We start from the raw sequence: 19,924 nt of genomic DNA on the forward strand, positions 1-19,924 counted from the left end.
CTAACTATAACTGCTACATTTCTGTGTTTTGGTGGTTCAAAACATTTAGCTGTCACTGAGAAATTCACCTAACTATAACGTTAATTTAAACTTTTTCACTGAATATATATATATGTGCATTATATATTTATAAATATAAATATATATTCACTGAACAAACTAAAGAGACGTTATAGTTAGGAAATAACATTTAAAAATCTAGAAATTTACTGATAAAACCAAAGGTTATAGGAATGTTATAGTTGGGATCAGATTTTACACATACACAACCATATAAAATTCAACATTTATAGTTCTAGTTAATTGAAGTAACTATTAACTCATATCCTAAGGTAATTATAACTCTCACCCCTACCATGCACAAGTTTCTTATCAATAATTTCACTGAAATGTTGCAGTGATATTATAAATGATGTGTGGAATATCTCATGAGTGGTGTAATATTTGGGGTAATTAGCAACGCATGGTGCTGGAACGAGTTACAGTTACCCTAGTGCATGATTTATGCCAACTTAATATAACTATAACTATAAATGTTGAATTTGTATGGTTCTCTAGGTGTCTGATCCTAGCTATAGCATCCCTGAAACCTTTGTTTTTTTCAGTGAATTACCAAGGTTTTTTAATTTTTATTTCCTAATTATAAGGCCCCTGTTAGTATGGTATCCTTGGTGTGGTCTCCCCTTACTTTTTACCTCTGTTTCCGAGGTTGGTGATGGGTACTGGACTCTGATTTTGCTGTTTTTGTTACTCTGGGCACGTTACCACTGCTATCCAGTGCTAAAGTCAAGTGCTCCTATGTAAAATGTATGTGTAATTGGCTTTCCATGTTTGGCATATTTTATTTACTAGTAAGTCCCTAGTACAGTGCACTAGAGGTGCCCAGGGCCTGTAAATCAAATGCTACTAGTGGGCTTGCAGCACTGGTGGTGCCACCCACATTAGTAGCTCTGTAAACATGGCTCAGACCTGCCACTGCAGTATCTATGAGTGCAGTTTTAACTGCCAATTCAACTTGGCAAGTGTACCCACTTGGCAGGCCTAAACCTTCCCTTTTCTTATATGTAAGACACCCCTAAGGAAGACCCTATGTAGCCTCATTGGAAGGGTGCAGTGTATGTTTAAGGTAGGACGTACACTAATGTGTTTTAAATGTCCTGACAGTGAAATACTGCCTAATTAATTTTTCACTGTTGCAAGGCCTATCTGTCTCATAGGTTAACAGGGGAGCTGCCTTTAAATATTATTAAAGTGCAGATTCCATTTGGAGGTAAATGGATATGTAAAGTTTGGGGTCTCTGAACTCAAAATTTAAAAATACATTTTTTAGTGAATTTGGTTTTGAGATTGTGTCTTTGAAAATGACACTTTCAGAAAGTAGGCAGTTTTTTTGCGTAAACCATTCTGTGACTCTGCCTGTTTGTGGATTCCCTTAGTTTGACAGTTGGGCTGTGTGCACCTCTCTCTGGACAGTGACACAAAGGGAGCTGGGGTGTAGCCTGCATATCCTGATGATCCATCTGTGCTAGGAGGGATGGGTAGTGGTCTCTCACACCTGAAAGGGCTGTGCCTTCTCTCACACACTGCAGTCTCCAACTCCATGGAGTGTGTCTGGGGCCTACCCTGGGCAAGGAAGGATCTTGCAAATAAGGCAGAAAGGAGTATAAGAAAAGGACCCAAAACCCCAGAAAATTAGATCACTTCTAGAATCGAGAGGAACCTCTGCCAAGGAGAAGAGCTGAGGAAAAGTGCTTCCCTGCCTTTGACTGTGCTTTGTGGAGCTATCCTGCAGTTGCTGCTTCTGCCTGTGAAAGTAGACAAAGACTGGACTTTGTTGTGCATTCCTGCTTGTGAAGAATCCCCAAGGGCTTGAACTGAGCTTGCCTCCACTTCCCCTGCCAGCACCTGGACTCTCTGCTGAGACTCCTGCCCTGCCACGTGGTGCCCTATCCAGTTCCTGGGTCCTTGAAAGGTGAAGCTGGCAGACAAAGGTGGCCATAATGAACATGGCGGTAATGAATGCCACGCCTGCAGCGGCAGTCATTACCGCCAACAGCATGGCGGTCCAGACCACCATATTCTGAACACAGTAGTTCACTACCACCGACCACCAGGCCAGAATCGACTGCCGGGCTGACGGTAGGCACATTCGACCCGGCGGTGGGATTATGATCCCATTTCTACCAGGGATTTCCTGGCAGGATACCCCACCTGGTAATCCCTGGCGGAAAGAATACAGGTGACAGAAATTCATAATCCTGTCACCTGTATGTGACACGCCAGGCCCCTCCATTGCCACTACCCCCACCCACCCTCCGAAGCCCCCAGAACCGCCCCCGCGCCCCAAACCCCAAAAAGCGACCACCCAACCCTCCCCCCCAAATCTCCAAGTATGCTTCCCAGGTCCCCCCTGACCATCCATCACCCATCCCCCCTTTCATATAGGTCCCCCCAAACCCCATTCCCCCCACATCCTCATGCACCCATATACTTACATGCACACATGCATTCATGCACGCAGACACACATCCCCCTGCACAAACACTCATGCACGCCCCCATGCACTCACACACTCAAACACACACACCCCTCCCCCTTCCCTCTCGGGGAGCACTTACCTGTTCCATTGCGCTGCCCCAGGAGGGAACGGGCTCCTTGGACGCTGCTCTGCCGGCATCGCCGTGCCTCCATACACCGCCACGCCTATAACTGCATCATTATAGGTATGGCGGTGCATGGACTGACGTGGCGGTGAGGATGGACAAGCATCCACCGACTGCCAGCATGGCAGGCCTCACCGCCATCAATGGCGGTGAGGCTCCATGCATTGGAATATGACGGGATGCCTGCCGCCGCCACTGACAGTCTTCTGTCAACCGTTAGCATGGTCCCGCCATGTTCATAATGACCGCCAAAGACTGAAAATCCACATACAGACCGCCTTGAAGTGAAATTTTTGACCTCTGGACAGCCGGTGACCCAGCCACATTCTTAAACCACCACAGAGCCTCCCCCCTCAGGAAACACCACAACAGCACCCACCCAGCGAGCCCATCACTCTGTCCCCAGGACACGTCAATCAGCAGTGTGTCCACCACTACAAGGACCCCAGGCAACCCCACAAACACAGGACGATCAGGGACCTGGGGCCAGTGGCAGCTGGCACACGGTTCAGGGGACAGAGGAAGAGGACAACAGGGAAGCTGGGATGACTGCTGTGCGACAGGGGGAGGACAGGTCCAGGGTACCGACTCTCCACAAGGCACTCACCAACATCCTGGGAGCATACCACCATTCCCAGGAGACTATGGGCCAGATACTGGCCAAGCTGCAGGAGACCCAGTGGCTGCAGGAGGGACAGTACCTGGGAATCAGGGAGGACCTGAGAGACATCCACACCACCCTGGTCACCATTGCAGGGCTGCTGGCAGACATGGCCAAGACCATGAGGGAGGCAGTGGCACACTAACAGGCCCTTCACACTAGCCACAGCGATGAACAGCCCTCCACCTCCGCTGACATTAGTGGACAGGAGGCCACTTCCTATGCCCCCTTGGACAATGCACCTGTGATACAAATAGACTGGAACTTTACCCTGGACATTCCTCCACCATCAACCCAGCCCATTGCAATACCCCCTACACGTATTATCACTGAAATAAACATCCTTGGAACTAGTACAAGTATGGAGTCTTTAAATAGATTGAAAGCTGTAAACATTGCAATTCAAATGTACAGTTACATATACATAGGTATGACCTGTAGTGATCCGCAGTAAACACACCAGGAGTCAGAGTGGGGCACAGATATCTGAAAATAGAGATGCCAAAGGGTACAGTAAGTGGCCATAGAAATAGGGAAATCAAGATACAATGTACCATGTCCAACACAAAACTGCAATGGAAGGTGAAGTTACAGTGTCTTACCTGTGTGTCACTGGAAGTACTGTTGAATTATAGTAGTTCTGTTGTCCACATCCTCTTCCTCTGCCTCCTCTTCATCACTGTCCACAGGCTCCACCACTGCCATACGACCATCTCCAGCCTTACCCTCCTGCAGAAAAGGCACCTGGCGTCTCAAGGCCAGGTTGTGCAACATGCAACATGCAACGATGATCTGGCACACCTTCTTGGGTGAGTAGTACAGGGATCCACCTGTCAGATGGAGGCACCGGAATCTGGCCTTCAGGAGGCCAGAGGTGCGCTCAATGATCCTCTTTGTTTGCCCATGTGCCTCATTGTAACGTTCCTCTGTCCTTGTCCTGGCATTCCTCACTGGGGTCAGTAGCTATGAGAGGTTGGGGTAACCAGAGTCACCTGAACCTATCAAGGGAGACCTGTTATCCAGACACTCAACCTTAGGGCCAACCCCACACTCTTTTACCTACATCAACTGGGTGGGGACCATGGGCTCACCTATTAGCCACATCCTGTGCCTCTGGAGTTGAGACATCACATATGGGATGCTGCAATCCTCAAGATAAAGGCATCATGCACAGAGCCAGGATACTTTGCATTACCATGGGAGATGTACTGGTCCGCCAAAAACACCATCTGCACATTCAGAGAGTGAAAGCTCTTTCAATGTCTAAACACCTGTTCATTTCTCTGGGGGGGGGGCAAAGTCAATATGTGTACCATCAATAGCACCAATGATGTTGGGGATATGTTACATTGCATAGAAGTTGGCCTTCACTGTCCACCTGGGGAAATACAATGTAGCTGTGCATGTGTTTCATTAGGGCAGACAACACTCTGGTCAGCACATTTGAGAACATAGGCTGTGACAACCCTGATGCCCTGGCCAATGTCTGTTGGAAGGAACCACTTGCCAAGAAATGGAGCACTCACAGGACCTGCACTAGAGGGGGGATACCTGTGGGGTGGTGGATAGCTGAAATCAGGTCTGATTCCAATTGGGCACACAGCTCTTGGATTGTGGCCCTATCAAGTCTGTAGGTTAGGATAATGTGCCTGTCCTCCATTGTCGCCAGGTCCATCAGGGGTCTGTTCACGGGGGTATGTCTCCATCACCTATTCATCCTCAGAGGTTGAACTCTAGGGTGAAAAACGGTGAGCAGAAGGTCATATTCAAACGTATACTCAGATTAATATGCTATTTTTGTTTTGTAGACACCGTATGTGAACTTGTAAGTCCATTGATGTGCCTATGTCTGCTGTGATACAGTAAGGTGCCATGGCCTGTGCCCCCCTGAAATGGCAGCTGCCTGACCTGTGAGGAGAGACAAGTGGAAATGAGGTAATTTTTCTGGCATTGTACGCCGTTGCAGGTGGCGGTCAATGAACGCCGTGCAACACAGCATTGGTTATCATTGGGGCCTACGGGTTCCAGGAGCCAATGGTGATGTACGCCGGTGGTGACGGTATGCACCGCCGCAGACGTGACCACCATTTTCTATCTGTTCATTGACTTGCTACCTGACCTTCAACAGGAGAGGACCTACACTGCAAGTGCTGCTGTGACCTGTGTCTGGAAGCGACCATGGCTCGATTGTCTGCGGAAAGGGCCCCTGCCTTCACTTTGGAGGAGTTGGAGAGACTGGTGGATGGGGTCCTACCCCAGTACTGTTTACTTTATGGTCCTCCAGACCAACAGGTGAGTACACTGTGAGCATGATGCGTGGGGCATGAATGTATGGATTGCTGTGTGTGCAAGTCTTGTGTGGGTGGGGTTGAGGGGTCCTGGGCAGAGTGCTGCATGTATGGTGGTCAATGTATGTGCGTAAGGGGATGGGAGGGATATGTTGGGCCATGAGTATGACAGTCCGGATGGTATGAATAATACCTTTTCTGCTGTATCTTTTTCTGCAGGTCAGTTTCCATCAGAAAAAGGGTATTTGGCATGCCATCACCAAGGAGGTGCGGACCCTGGGGTTCTTTGACAGGCGGAGCACCCACTGCCGCAAACGGTGGGAGGACCTGCGCCGCTGGGCAAGAACGACGGCAGAGGCCCAGCTGGGGCTGGCCTCCCAACGAGGAAGGGATGCCCTTCGTTCCCTGACCCCCCGATGTTCCGCATCCTGGCGGTGGCCTATCCGGAGTTGGATGGGCGCTTGAAGGCATCACAGCAGCCACAAGGGGGTGAGTAAAGTTTTAGAATCATGACTTTGCCCGCGTTAAGGACTTACCTGGGTGGGGGATGTGGGCTGTGGGTGCTCTAGGCCAGGGCGAACATGGCAGGGTAGGTTCCATGATGGGCAAGCTCAGATGCACTCCAACCCCAATTATGTTAGTGGGCATCTACTACTGGGCAGGGTCCTGTGGGTGTCAGTTGTGCAGCTAATGGTGTTAGGCATTGTATCCCATGACCTGGTGACTAGCATTGTAACTGGTAGTGCATGGCCTAGTGCATAGGGCTGTTCCCTGTGAGTTGTGTACACCAACGGTAGTGTTGTTGCTGGCATTGACCAAGTGTATCCTTTGTCTCTTCCCCCCACTTTTTGTTTTGTCACCCTGTCCTTGTGTGCATCAGCATCATCTGGAGGAGGAGCAGAGGCACCGGTGACGGAGGGAGCTGCGTCCCACATGGAACTGAAGGCCAAATCCACCAACGGTGAGGGCACCAGTGGAACGGAGGGCGAGGGGAGCACCACAATGGAGACAGGAGGGGACAGTACCGACAGCGACTCCTCCTCCGATGGAAGCTCCCTGGTGATGGCGGCCACCTCTGTGCCCACCCCAACTACAGGTACAGCTGCCACCCCCATACCAGCACCACCCTCCCAGCAGCCCCTCAGTGTGTTTCCTGTGCCCGCTCACCCAGGAGGGTGGACATCTCCTTCGCCCTAGGCACCTCAAGCCCTGCCCGAGTCAGCCCTGCTGCCCTCAGTGAGAGGGCTATTGACCTCCTGAGATCCCTCTCTTTTGGGCAGTCAACCATACTGACTGCCATCCAGGGTCTAGCAGGGCATTTGCAACAAACAAATGCATACCTGGAGGGCATTCACTCTGGTGTGGCGGCCCAACAGAGAGCATTCCAGGCTCTGGCCAACTCACTGATGACAGCCATTGTGCCTGTCTCCAGACTCCCGCTCCAACTTTCTCTACCGAGTCCCAATCCCCTCAACCCCAGCCTATCCCAAGCACACCTTCAGACCTGCATTCACCCAAATCAACACACAGAAGTGGCTCTGGAAAACACAAGCACCACACTTCATCCCACAGGCACTCACACAAGCACCATCCAGATGCAGGCACACCAACATCCATTGCCTCCACTGTGTCCCCCTCCTCCTCGTCGTCCACCTCCCTCCCAGTAGCGTCTCCGCTCATACCTGCATCCACTAAATCCTCATCCAGCACACCTATCACTACACGCCCCTCACTGGCAGTCACCACCCCCACATCCATGCACACATCCCCTGTGTCCTCTCCCACTGTGTCTGTGACCCCTCCTCCCAAAGTACACAAACACAAGCACTCAGACACCCAACAGCCATCCACCTCACAATAGCATCCAGCTCATGCACCTGCATACAAACTCAGCAGACACCTCCAACCACCACTCCCTCTTCCTCCATTCCCAAACCTTCACCCTCTTTCCGCCCCAGTGCCCCTAAGAACCTTTTCCTCACCACTCTTGACCTATTCCCTGCTCCTCCTCCCCGTCCTTCACTTTGAGCCAGGGTGGCCAGAACCCAGCCCAGCACCTCAGCCACTCAGTCCACGGCCACTGTAGTTTCTGCAGCTACTGCAGGTGTGAGAGGCTCAAAGGAGTCACACATCAGCACAGCCAGTGTGCCTACACCACCTGCCAAGAGCAAGAAGGGGCTGTCACCTAGCAAGGACAAGAAGGGGACACCGGCCAGCAAGAGAAAGGAGGCATCACCAGCCAGCCAGGGCGAGAAGGGAACACCAGCTAGTAGAAGCAAGGAGGCACCACCATCTGCCAAGGGCAGGAAGAAGCAAACAACACCAGCCATGGCACTTCAGCCATCCGAGGCTACTGGGGAAGGGCTGGAGCCTCCCCCCACCACTGACAGCAACGCCACCTGCACCGCAGCCAGCATCACCACCTGCACCACGGCCAGCACAGCCACCTGCACTGCCACCAGCACCACTGCTAGCAGCAGCAGCCCCAGTGGGTATCCGTCCAAGGCTGCAGGGGAAGGGCTAGAGACTCCATCCACCATTGACAGCACCGCCATCTGCACCACAACTGCCATCCACTGAGCAGCTGTCACCACCGGCGCGCAGTGTTTAGTCGTGACTGCATGGGCTGCAGTGCGTCCTGGCCCCTGCAACACCTGTAGGTGTGACACCCAGGTGAAAGACTGTGACCTTGCACCATCCAAGATGAAGCACACTGGGCATAAAGCCCCCTCCAGAACCAGTGGAAGAAGGCATCCACTCACCCCCTCCTTGCCAGGATGAAGCACACTGGGCACAAAGCCCCCTCCAGTACCAGTGGAAGAAGGCATCCACTCACTCCCCCATTGCCAGGATGAAGCACACTGGGCACAAAGCCCCCTCCAGAACCATTGGAAGAAGGCATCCACCCACACCCTCCTTGCCAGGATGAACTCACACCCTCCTTGCCAGGATGAAGCTCACTGGGCACAAAGCCCCCTCCAGAACCAGTAGAAGAAGGCATCCACTAGAGAGACTGTGGCTTTTCGCTCCCCAGGACCAAGCAGTGGGCAAATCACCCACTTGAGATACTGTGGCTTGGCAGTCCCCAGGACCAAGCAGTGGGCAAACCACCCACTTGAAAGACTGTGGCTTTGTACTCCCCAGGACCGAGCGGTGGGCATGTAGCCCCTCCAGGAGCAGTGACGCTGTACCATCTTCCGGCTGAGGTCCCCCCCTCATTCCCTGTCCCCCTGAGGTGCCTGTGTGTTTTCATCCTGATGCCCCTGCAGTGTTCTCTCCGTATTGAGGCAGGAGTCAAGTGTGGCCTTGGCCTATGTGTTGTGGCCCCTTGGGCCATGGACATTTTGGAGTGGGCATTGTCCCTCCATTTGTATATATTGTACATACTGTTTATTGCTTTAAGGACATATTTATCTAATATTGTACTATTACACTCAATTTAATCAATTCCTTTTGTCCTTGCGTTACTCCTGACTGTTACAGGGTGTATATGTAATGTTGTTGCATCTGTTTGTGTGTATGGTGTTGGGGGTGGAGTTAAGGGTGTTGTGTGTGTCACTCTCTTTTTCCTTCCCCCTCCCTTGTGTGCTAGGTGCGGTACTCACTGTGGTCGTCTTCGCCGACGTTCATGTTCCTGGTGTATGAGGAGGTAGACCAGCATTGGAAAAATATGCAGCTCGGGCTCCATGGGGTTATAGTTCTTCCCTGAGTGTCTAGAGGTGAGTCGTTTCCCTTCTGTGTACTGTTTCCGCTGTGCTTTTGATGGCGTTGGTACTGCCCCGGAAAAGCTGGCGGATCGGCTTCTCATACTACTGTGGGTGGTACATTGGACCTCATTATGGTCGGTGTTAAAGCGGCAGTAATACCGGCAACAGGACGGCAAAAAAAAAAGGCAATCCCGACCATGGCGGAAACCGCCAACGTAGACAGCCACTTTAACACTCCGACCGCCACGGCGGTAGAAACAAACACTGCGGCAGTCACTGCCAACAGACAGGTGGAGGACAAAGTACCACCCACTGTATCACAACAGGCCTATCCACCACCTTTTCCGGGGCGGAACCAACGCTATCAAAAGCACGGTGGAAACAGTACACAGAAGGGAAACCACTCAAAACCCAACGAGGAACCAGGACGCCATGGAGCCCGAACTACACGTGCTGCCTATGAATCTCTTCCTCCTGCTCTATCAGGAGCAGGGCAGACACCGTCGACGACCACGGTGAGTACTGCACCTACAACACGGGGGGAGGGAAAAGAGAGTGACACACACATGCAACACGCAATACCCCCACCCTCACCCACAACAACATACACACAAATACATGCAGCAACATTCATATACACCCCACCACCCCCTGGAAGAATGCAAGGACAAAATTAAATGATTGTACCGATTGTAATCATCAAAAATCAGATAGTGAAAGTTCAAAATTCAGTATATACAAATATGTGCACCAACTACACAAGTCCGGATAGTGTACCAATCATTGTCCGTTGACCAGTGGTCCCAAAATGCATGGGCAAAGCCCACACAAGATACCTGACTCGAAACGGAGAGAACACTGCAGGGGCATCAGATCAAAATTAAACAGGCACCTCAGGGGGAGGGGAAGGAGGGGGCACCTCAGCCGGATGAATGCACGACGCCACTCCTGCACGAGGGGGCTCCATGCCCATTGCTGTATCCTGGGGAGTGCAAAGCCACAGTCTCTCAAGTCTTTCCAGTGGGTGGTTTGCCCACTTCTTTATCCTGGAGAGTGCAAAGCCACAGTCTCTCAAGTCTTTACAGTGGGTGGTTTGCCCACTGCTTTATCCTGGGGAGTGCAAAGCCATAGACTCTCAAGTCTTTCCAGTGGGTGGTTTGCCCACTGCTTTAGCCTGGTGAGTGCAAAGACACAGTCTCTCGAGTGGATAACAGTCTCCACTGGTTCTGGAGGGGGCCTCGTGCCTAGAGTGCTTTATCCTGCCAAGGATCAGGTGAGTGGATGTCATTCTCCACTGGTTCTGGAGGGGGCATGGTGCCCAGGGTGCTTCATCCTGCCAAGGACTGAGGTAGTGGATGTGATTCTCCACTGGTTCTGGATGGGGCCTGGTGCCCAGAGTGCTTCATCCTGCCAAGGACTGAGGTAGTGGATGTGACTCTCCACTGGTTGTGGAGGGGGCTTGGTGCCCAGAGTGCTTTATCCTGCCAAGAACTGATGTAGTGGATGTCATTCTCCACTGGTTCTGGAGGGGGCTTGGTGCCCAGAGTGCTTCATCCTGCCAATGACTGAGGTAGTGGATGTCATTCTCCACTGGTTCTGGAGGGGGCCTGGTGCCCAGAGTGCTTCATCCTGCCAAGGACTGAGGTAGTGGATGTCATTCTCCACTTGTTCTGGAGGGGGCCTGGTGCCCAGAGTGCTTCATCCTGCCAAGGACTGAGGTAGTGGATGTGATTCTCGACTGGTTCTGGAGGGGGCATGGTGCCCAGAGTGCTCCACATGCAGTATGGCCGGTCCCATTCCCTCACTTGGGTGTGTGTGCCACGAGATTGCCTAGGAACAGGTAGCTTGATACGCCATGGAGGCAGAGACATACCCCACACTTCTGCGTCTTCGCCTTCCACCTGCAGGTGCAAACAGTGATGGAAGTCATGTCTCATGGAAGCTGGGCAGGGTCCAGGAAGTCTCCTCCGGCCTCGGACAACTGAACATTGGGGATGGTAGCCATGTCAGCGGTGGTGCCACTGTCCGAGCATGTCGCGGGGCTGGTGGCGGTGCTTGCGGTGGGGTCTGTGACGGCGGTGCTGGCAGTGGTGAATGGGTCAGCACCTGCTGAGGGACACAGCAGGACATCTCCTGCAGCCTTGGATGGCTGCCCACTGGGGAAGATGCTGGGGACTGTTGCTGAGGTTGCAGATGTGCCGGTGGCAGTGCAGGTGGCTGTGCAGGTGGCGGTGCTGGTGGCGGGGCAGCTTGTGGTGTTCGCCGCCGTACAGGTTGATGTAGTTGTGGACAGAAGGGGTGACTCTAGTCCCTCAGTCGGTGCCACCATGCCCTGTCCTGACCTGCTCTTCTGCTTTTGTCCCTTCCCCACCTTTGATGGTGCCACAGGTGTCTTGCCACTATCCCCTTTTGTTTTGGCAGAGCCCTTGGTGGCTGGCAGGTGCGGCTTCTCCCTCCGGGATGTGGGCACCTTCTTCACCTTGTCAGGTGGCGGAATGTGCTTGTCCTCGCTATGTGGCACACTGGCAGCCCTGATGGGTGGCGCACTCGATTACCCCACAGTTGCTGGCACCACTGTGCCTGGAGATTTGGTGGCTGAGGTGCTGGGCTGGGACCTGGAAAGCCTGGCCCTAGAGCATGGACGGGGGGCGGTGAAGGGAAGAGGTCAAGGTTTGCCAGGAAAAGTTTTTTAGAGACACTGGGACAGGAAGATGGAGTGGGTTTGGGAGTGGAGGAAGAGGTAGTGGTTGTAGGAGGTGTATGTTTGCTGAATTTGGGTGAAGGTGCATGGGCCGGAGGTAGATAACTGTTGGGTGGGTGTGTGCCTCCGTTTGTGTACTTTGGGAGGAGGGCTCACAGACACACTGGGAGAGGACACTGGGGATGTGTGCATGGTAATGGGGGTGGTGATTGCATGTGAGCGGTGTGTGGTGATGGGCGTGCTGGTGATGGAGGTAGTGGCTGAGTATGTAGTGCATGTAGGTGTGTGGAGACGGTTGGTGGATTATTGTTTTAATTAACTAGTATAGGTCTGAATTGACCACATTGGATATGGGATTTTGACGATTCCCTTTCTTACAGACTTGCTGTGGTTACGTTATTAACTGGGAATTTCCCATCTGAGTAGAACTTAACAAAATTAAGAAGAATAAGGTATATATAGTTCTAATAATATAACGAACATGCATGTAAAATTATTGATCACATACGTCTTAACTCTGGTTTTCTGTGATTCTACTCACAATCTCTCTTTTTTGATAATGACCATTATTCACTTGCATGAGGGCACTTGTCTGTACTGGCTTACCTCTCTGTCACTTCCAGTTTCGGGTTTTTGTTTGTAGCAGTAGTGACACTGATTGGGGTTATTTAGAAGGATGGTTGCTGCTTGTCTGGAATTTTAGTTATAATTCAGTGTTTGTTGTGGCATCATGATATGTTTTAATCACTTGCATACTTTTATTCTGTGGAATGACACTCATAGTGTCAACATTATGTTGTTGTATTGTAGGATTTGTTCAATGTTATGGTGCTAACAAGTCGAACAACCAGTGGGGAAATAGGTTGTAATAAGTGATTGTATCATTTGTTTTGTCAGCCTTGATAAAGTCCTCACAGGACGAAACACATGTCGGCTGAATTTGGTTGAATTTCAAGATCGACTTTCTCATTTGGATGGAAAAGATAAAGATAAATATGTTTCACCACTGATTTAAATATATAATGTGTGAAGGAAAAAAACATTGCCAAGCTTGTATGTGCAACACCAGTGGTGTATAGTAGCAGTTCTGTCAGAATCTTTTGTATGTTGTTTTGCGGAACCTTGCTACTATGTATATTAAATCTGCCACTGGAATAGTATATTTTTTGTAATTGTTTCTCGTTATATTGATGCCACATTTGTTTTACATTATTTTTTTTGTTTAAAATTTTCAAAGTGCGTGAACTTTCTAAATCTAAGGATCCATGGATAGAATTGAGAATTTATGAACTTCATTCGTGTGTGCTCCATTCTCATCTCAAATATTAAATTGTGTTGACACAAGTTTTCTTGTTCCATTATACATACTGGACAACAGGTATGTTTAGAATGTATTGAGCACCCATACAACACCTCGTATTATGGGAAAGTGTGGCCCATATTGGGTTTTCTGTTGTCCACTAGTTCTTTCAATGAAATAGATTTCATAAACCGGCCAGCACATCCTGAAAGAGGTTAATAAATCATTAAACTTAGAATAAGATTTACTAGAATATTACATCTTTCCAAATGGATCAATTCAATGATGGTAGAGAACAAATTTTCTCAACTATGTTTTCACGACAAACAGAACCAGTCAGTACAGCAATAGGAAATAACCAATCAGAGGGAATGAAGAAAAAATATATCAGACTAGAAAAATTACGTAAACAGGAGCTATTCCGTTGGTGGGATGCCACAGTACTAAAGAAGTATATTATGGACAAAAAAGTTCCACGGGGGCTCAGAATAGTAATTTTACCTTCCTTTGATGACCTATCACCTAAACACTTACAGGAATGGGAGCAATTGCTCTTTGAAGCATCAAAGGGAATGATGACAATACTGATACAACATGCTGAACAAAAAAGAGAGAATTTACTCAGAGAAATACAAGATCTAGAATTAGAGATATGTAATTTGAACCTACCGGAAGTAAAGGAAAAAAAGATACTTAAGGAAGTTCTAGACAAACACCAATCATATATCAAAGATAAAAAAATGACCAATATAAATAGAGATGAGAGAGACTATAAAGAAGGACGTATTTACACTTTTGCCAGGAGGTTTGATGGCATTTCAACTAAGTCCACAGTAAATTATACCATTGACAATAGACAAGTGTTGGAAAGTGAGTCGAAGGTCTCTGTTACATCTGGTGAACAGGAAAGAGAAACACAAAGTGATAGTTCAAGTTTACCCTCCGACATGGATCTAAACGCTCCCTCAGGTTTTTTACGAGAGGCCAGGAGATATTGACTAGGCAACAGGAGAAAATTTCCCCAAACAAAACAACCAATCTTAAAAGAACACGTAGAGGAAAGAGAAAGAGGGGGAGTTGGGACAAACACATTGGGAGTGCAAACCGGAGCGTCCAAGAACAAATGTGTAAAAGCGTAGGAACAGTATACCCTTGTGATGGATATGCAAACGTTGATGATGTACATAATGATGGTATTTCAATTGTTAATCTGTCGGATTATATGCTATCTAGAGAACAAATAAATGTATTAGAAAAAGGTTTGGGATTTTGTCTTGACAGTCACTGTAACATGACTCAGGTACACATTGATTTGTATAAATATTCAAGGCAATTGAAGCTCAAAAGATACTTTGCAGAGAAAGGTAACAGTGCACACACAACGTTACCAGATGCATTATCTAGCACCCATACTATAAGACATATAGAGGATATTCAAACTTTCCTTTCCTTAAGTAGTATGGATGATGAGACTACTAGTACACAAAGAGTTCTAAGTGATTTAAACATCACACAAGATCTATCGCTAAGTAGTGGATTTAAACCCAAATCCATCTTTACACCTGTGCTACCTAGTGACAATGCTATAGACACCTTTCATAGGCTAGTCGTGAATGATCTAGACAAATTAGAGAAAAAGATTGATGAAGGCAAATCACATATCTCACACAATATAACTAAGAGAGAGAGATTGGCATTGAAAGATCTGAGCGACAACCAGGCCATAGTGATAAAAGAAGCTGACAAAGGAGGCAATATAGTCATCTTAAATAGATTAGACTATATCAATGAAATCAATCGACAGTTGGCAGATAACGTGTCGTACTTAGAATTGCAGGAGAACCCATTACCTCGGATTGTCCGTGATCTAGATAGATTATTACATGGTTGGCTAGAACAGTGTTTAATCTCTGATATAGAATATAAATATATTTTCAATGCATATCCTAGGGCACCATGTATATACATACTTCCCAAAATCCAGAAACATAAGACATCGCCACCAGGCAGACCCATTATTTCAGGCATAGGTTCGCCCACTGAAACACTCTCAAAATATATAGATAGCTTCTTGCAACTGTTTGTTAGAAACCTTCCTTCATACTTACAAGATACACGGGATGTTCTTATGAAGGTAGAGGACATCACATGGTCAACTGAAATGACTTGGGTAACCATAGATGTCAGCTCCTTATACACCTGTATACCCAAAAACAGGGGACTGGAAGCCATTCAACATTTTTTGGCAAATAGATCGGCCTCTTATCTTGAACACACAAATATGCTATTGGAGATGATTGGGTTCATACTTGAAAACAATGTATTCATACACGAAGGTAGATGGCACAAGCAGGCACAAGGGGTTGCGATGGGCTCACGCTTTTCGCCCTCATACGCTAATCTATATATGGGCCTTTTTGAAAAAGTACATGTGTGGCTAAATGGTCCTGTCGTAGTTTGGACTCTTGCTCTGAGCAAGACTGCTGGTTTGAGGATGACAGTACTTTTGTTTGTAGGCGACTGAGTCTTTCCTACAACAAGTCGCAACTGTTGTCCCAACCTTACCGGCTCACTAGCAGCACCTCACCAGAAACACAATAGTAAAAGGTGATTTATGGCAGTCGTTTACGCATTGACTCGAAATAAGATATCTCAGGGAATGTTGTGGTTAAACGGAGATTACCCTTTTCTCACAAATATATTATGGGGGTGATTCTGACCGCCGGGGCCAGGGTCGGCGGGAGCACCGCCAACAGGCTGGCGGTGCCCCGCAGGGCATTCTGACCGCAGCGGTTTGGCCGCGGTCAGAAAGGGAAAACCGGCGGTCTCCCGCCGGTTTTCCGCTGCCCTATTGAATCCTCCATGGCGGCGCAGCTTGCTGCGCCGCCATGGGGATTCTGACACCCCATACCGCCATCCTGTTCCTGGCGGTTCTCCCGCCAGGAACAGGATGGCGGTATGGGGTGTCGCGGGCCCCTGGGGGCCCCAAAAAGAATTTCAGTGTCTGCTTTGCAGACACTGAAATTCGCGACGGGTGCAACTGCACCTGTCGCACCTTCCCACTCCGCCGGCTCAATTCTGAGCCGGCGTCCTCGTGGGAAGGGTTTTTTGCACTGGGCTGGCGGGCGGCCTTTTGGCGGTCGCCCGCCAGCCCAGTGCAAAAGCCAAAATACCCTCAGCGGTCTTTCGACCGCGGAGCAGTATTTTGGAGGGGGGAAGTCTGGCGGGCGGCCTCCGCCGCCCGCCAGACTCAGAATGACCCCCTATGTCTCATACAAACACAGGCAATGACACAGATGCAGTAAAGTTATAATAGCTTTTTATTTAACATAACTGCAATTTGAGATAAATTGCATGGACTGCAAAGATTAGGATAATGAATATAGCAAGTAACAGTATTGTGAAGAAGAGAGTCATTGTTATGAAGACCCCCACCATTTTGCAATACATGAAAAAGATATATAAGATGGAATATGCCCTATTGCCCTCATGTGAATAAGCCTAACCTCCTACCTAAAGGAGAGCTGCATTTGCTAAACCTAATCTGCCAAAGCCGTGTCCACGAGAGGAGCCCCCAACCCTCGTTACCTTGGAATGAGGTCTCTATCTCAGACTCCATAGGGACACGAAGACTGGGTCAGCGTCAAGACGACTGCAGCATCGGTATCAGCGATGGTGGCGATGCCCTCTGGTCGGAATCCCTCTGATTATCTGTCTAAAGTGTGATGTATTTATACAGATCTACAAGGTCCCCTGATGTAAGTGTATTCCTAAACAAAAGATAACAGGCATGCTTGGGATGGCAATTAATATCAACAATCCCTCGAAAGTATAGAGAGGGAAAATCCCTAAGTGTGAACTCCTACTGTTTGTTTGTCTTTGGTGCTTGATCTTGACGCGGTGACACTGATAATGTAACTCATAACAAGTGGCCTAACTATAAACAAGGCCGCCATCTTAGAAGAAATAAATAATTAAATGGGCTAAGACAGAGCAAGCTAAGTAGGTTAAAAGTCACTAGGTGACGGGGGCACGAGTCTACAAGCCAGAGGCTAAGCTAACTCCTGCTATCCCATTAAAACGAACTAGGATTCACTACACCCTCCCCATTGCCGTAATAGATATGATGAAGGTGCAGGAACCAAAATGCTAAAAAACTGCTCCTGAACAGAGATTAACAGAGATGTTAATGTCAACTATGACAAGTACAGCGTGCAACAGCAAATGTCAATTTAATTGCATAATTTGGAATCGGGAAATGGCAAGTCAATTCATCAAATTATGTGTTATACGCATGATCTTGAAGAATGTCATCGAAGTCACCAGTCAAGGATCTCAAAAATAAGTCAACATCGTCAGAAGTTAAGTCAAGTCCTGGGAGGACAAACGGATCCACAGAGCAGAAGTGAGCCGTATTTCCTGGTGTATCGCTACTCGTTGCAGTGTCCTCATCCATGGTAGATCTCATAACGGAAGGCTCATAGGTGGCCTCACGGAGCAACCTCAGTCTTAAGGGGCATGACCGTGTATGAACCCTCATCGGGGACATCAGCAGTTCGTGGTCCACAGGAGATGTCGGTGCCACAGCAAGACAGACCATAGGCAGATGTTCAAAGAGACACCATATGCAGCGGAAGATTGGTTGTACACACCAGAGAAGTGGCCGAAATGACAACGACCAGTCAAGCTCCAGTTCCACCAGCAAAGGTGCACCGAAGATCCGAACCATGCGCTCACGGCACAGTGGAGTTGGCGGGAGAGGCTCCATTGCTCTGCGTTGCTGGAAAGAAACAACCACTGCGAATCAGAAGAAATAGCAGTAGTAGTCCGTCAATTAAAGCCAAAATAATTGGAAAGCTACCAAACACACTCGAAAAGAGAGAATGGATAGCTGATGGGATGACTCCGAAGACAGTCTGGAAGATGGACACGAAACCAGACCTGACAGCCTTAAAGAAATGAACAATCCCAGTGGTGCTTGAAGCATTGAATATTCTGGATACCAGCTCTGCAAAGTGTTTGGGGAAATTGGTATTTAAAAAGGATTGTATCTCGGCTGATGATCTCGCAATCTGGAGAGCATACGTCTCTTTTGCGGATGTCAAGGCGACCTGTTTCTGAAACAATAGCGCCTTTAGCCTACTCAGCTTTTCATAGTTCACATTAATAGTATCTATGTGGGGCCACATGTCAGATACTTTTATCTCTCGTGTGAGGGGAAACAAAACATGTCCACAACACGTAACGACCTTCGTGACCGAGATTGCGAGGCAATTCCAGGTCGCATGCCGCAACAGCTTTGATCGTTCAGTTCCACATAACTTCCATTGGAAAGTACATGAAACACTGGACGAATCAAGGGGACGGAAGTACCCTTTAGAAAACAGGCCAAATTCGCGACCCCCGCATTGCAAAGACCGTGAAGAGACACCTGTTTGCATATCATAGAATGACGTACAGCAGTCTCACATTCGCTGCCACTAAGAGAGACCTCTCTTTCACCGTTCAGACATCTATAATCAAAGGGCAACTCCCACTCTTTCTTAATAAAGCTATCTCCTAGCGGCTCATATCGTCCCACTGCAAGATGTTTCAGGCAGCTCGAGAAACGAAAGGTCAAAATCGGTAAATTAATAATGCCGTGTAGGAGCCAGATAGTTGAAGGACTCTCTGCTACCGTGAAGGGCAACTTATCCAATTTCTCTACTTGAAGCAGGGTGAAAGTAGCCTCCCTTTTAGCCATTGTCTCTTGTTCCCTGGAAAAATTAAAAGCAGTGAAGAATTCACTCCCATTAATATATCTCCATGGAATGTGGCCACTTTTCAGTGTCTGCAATGTCCAACCCAGCTGCATGATGGAACGTAGCTGTGTTTGCCCATGATATAACCGGGACAAGTCAGTCTGAGTGATATCAATAGCAGACGACACTATATTCGATAGTGAATAAATTCTGTTGGACAGCGTGTTCATGCCATTGTTGACAACAGCTAATGTTTTCTCCAAATTTTCCTTATCTAGTTGCCTTAAACGCGCAGCAGCCTCTATCTGGGAAAGTTTCAAAATGTCATTGTACATAGCATATAAAAACCGTTTCGAGCGCTGTTTTCTAGGACCTTGCAGAAAATCCTTTAAGTCTATACTGTCAGAAAGAGTGTTCAGGTGTTTCTTAACCGCTGTTAACGTGTTTGTTTGCACCCATTGCTGGCACAGCTTACCCACACTGTATGTTGTAACTATACCTGTATGTTGACCTGATATAAAGCGAGGGTCAGGCCTGTTTATTGAAAAAAACCCTGAAGAGTTCAAGAAACGCCTTTGACACTCATTAGTGTCAGTGGGCCATCCCAACCACCTGCCGGGACTGGAAAGTGAAGAATTACAGGTACCAGCCTTAACCATTGCATCTAGCCTATCCTCTGTGACATTAAGGAAGTGTTGCCAATCTTTAAATTTTGCCGGAGTAGGGATACTGGGCTTGTTCAGATCTTTAATTTTTGCTAACCCCAGACAGGATGTCTGCTCAATAGTATCATTTAAAAAATCATTTGCACGGGAATCAGGCATGCTCGAAACAAAGTCTCCCTACCCTGTATCTGCCAATCT

Source organism: Pleurodeles waltl, chromosome 4_1 (assembly GCF_031143425.1).
Source record: "Pleurodeles waltl isolate 20211129_DDA chromosome 4_1, aPleWal1.hap1.20221129, whole genome shotgun sequence".
Taxonomy (NCBI): Eukaryota; Metazoa; Chordata; class Amphibia; order Caudata; family Salamandridae; genus Pleurodeles; species Pleurodeles waltl.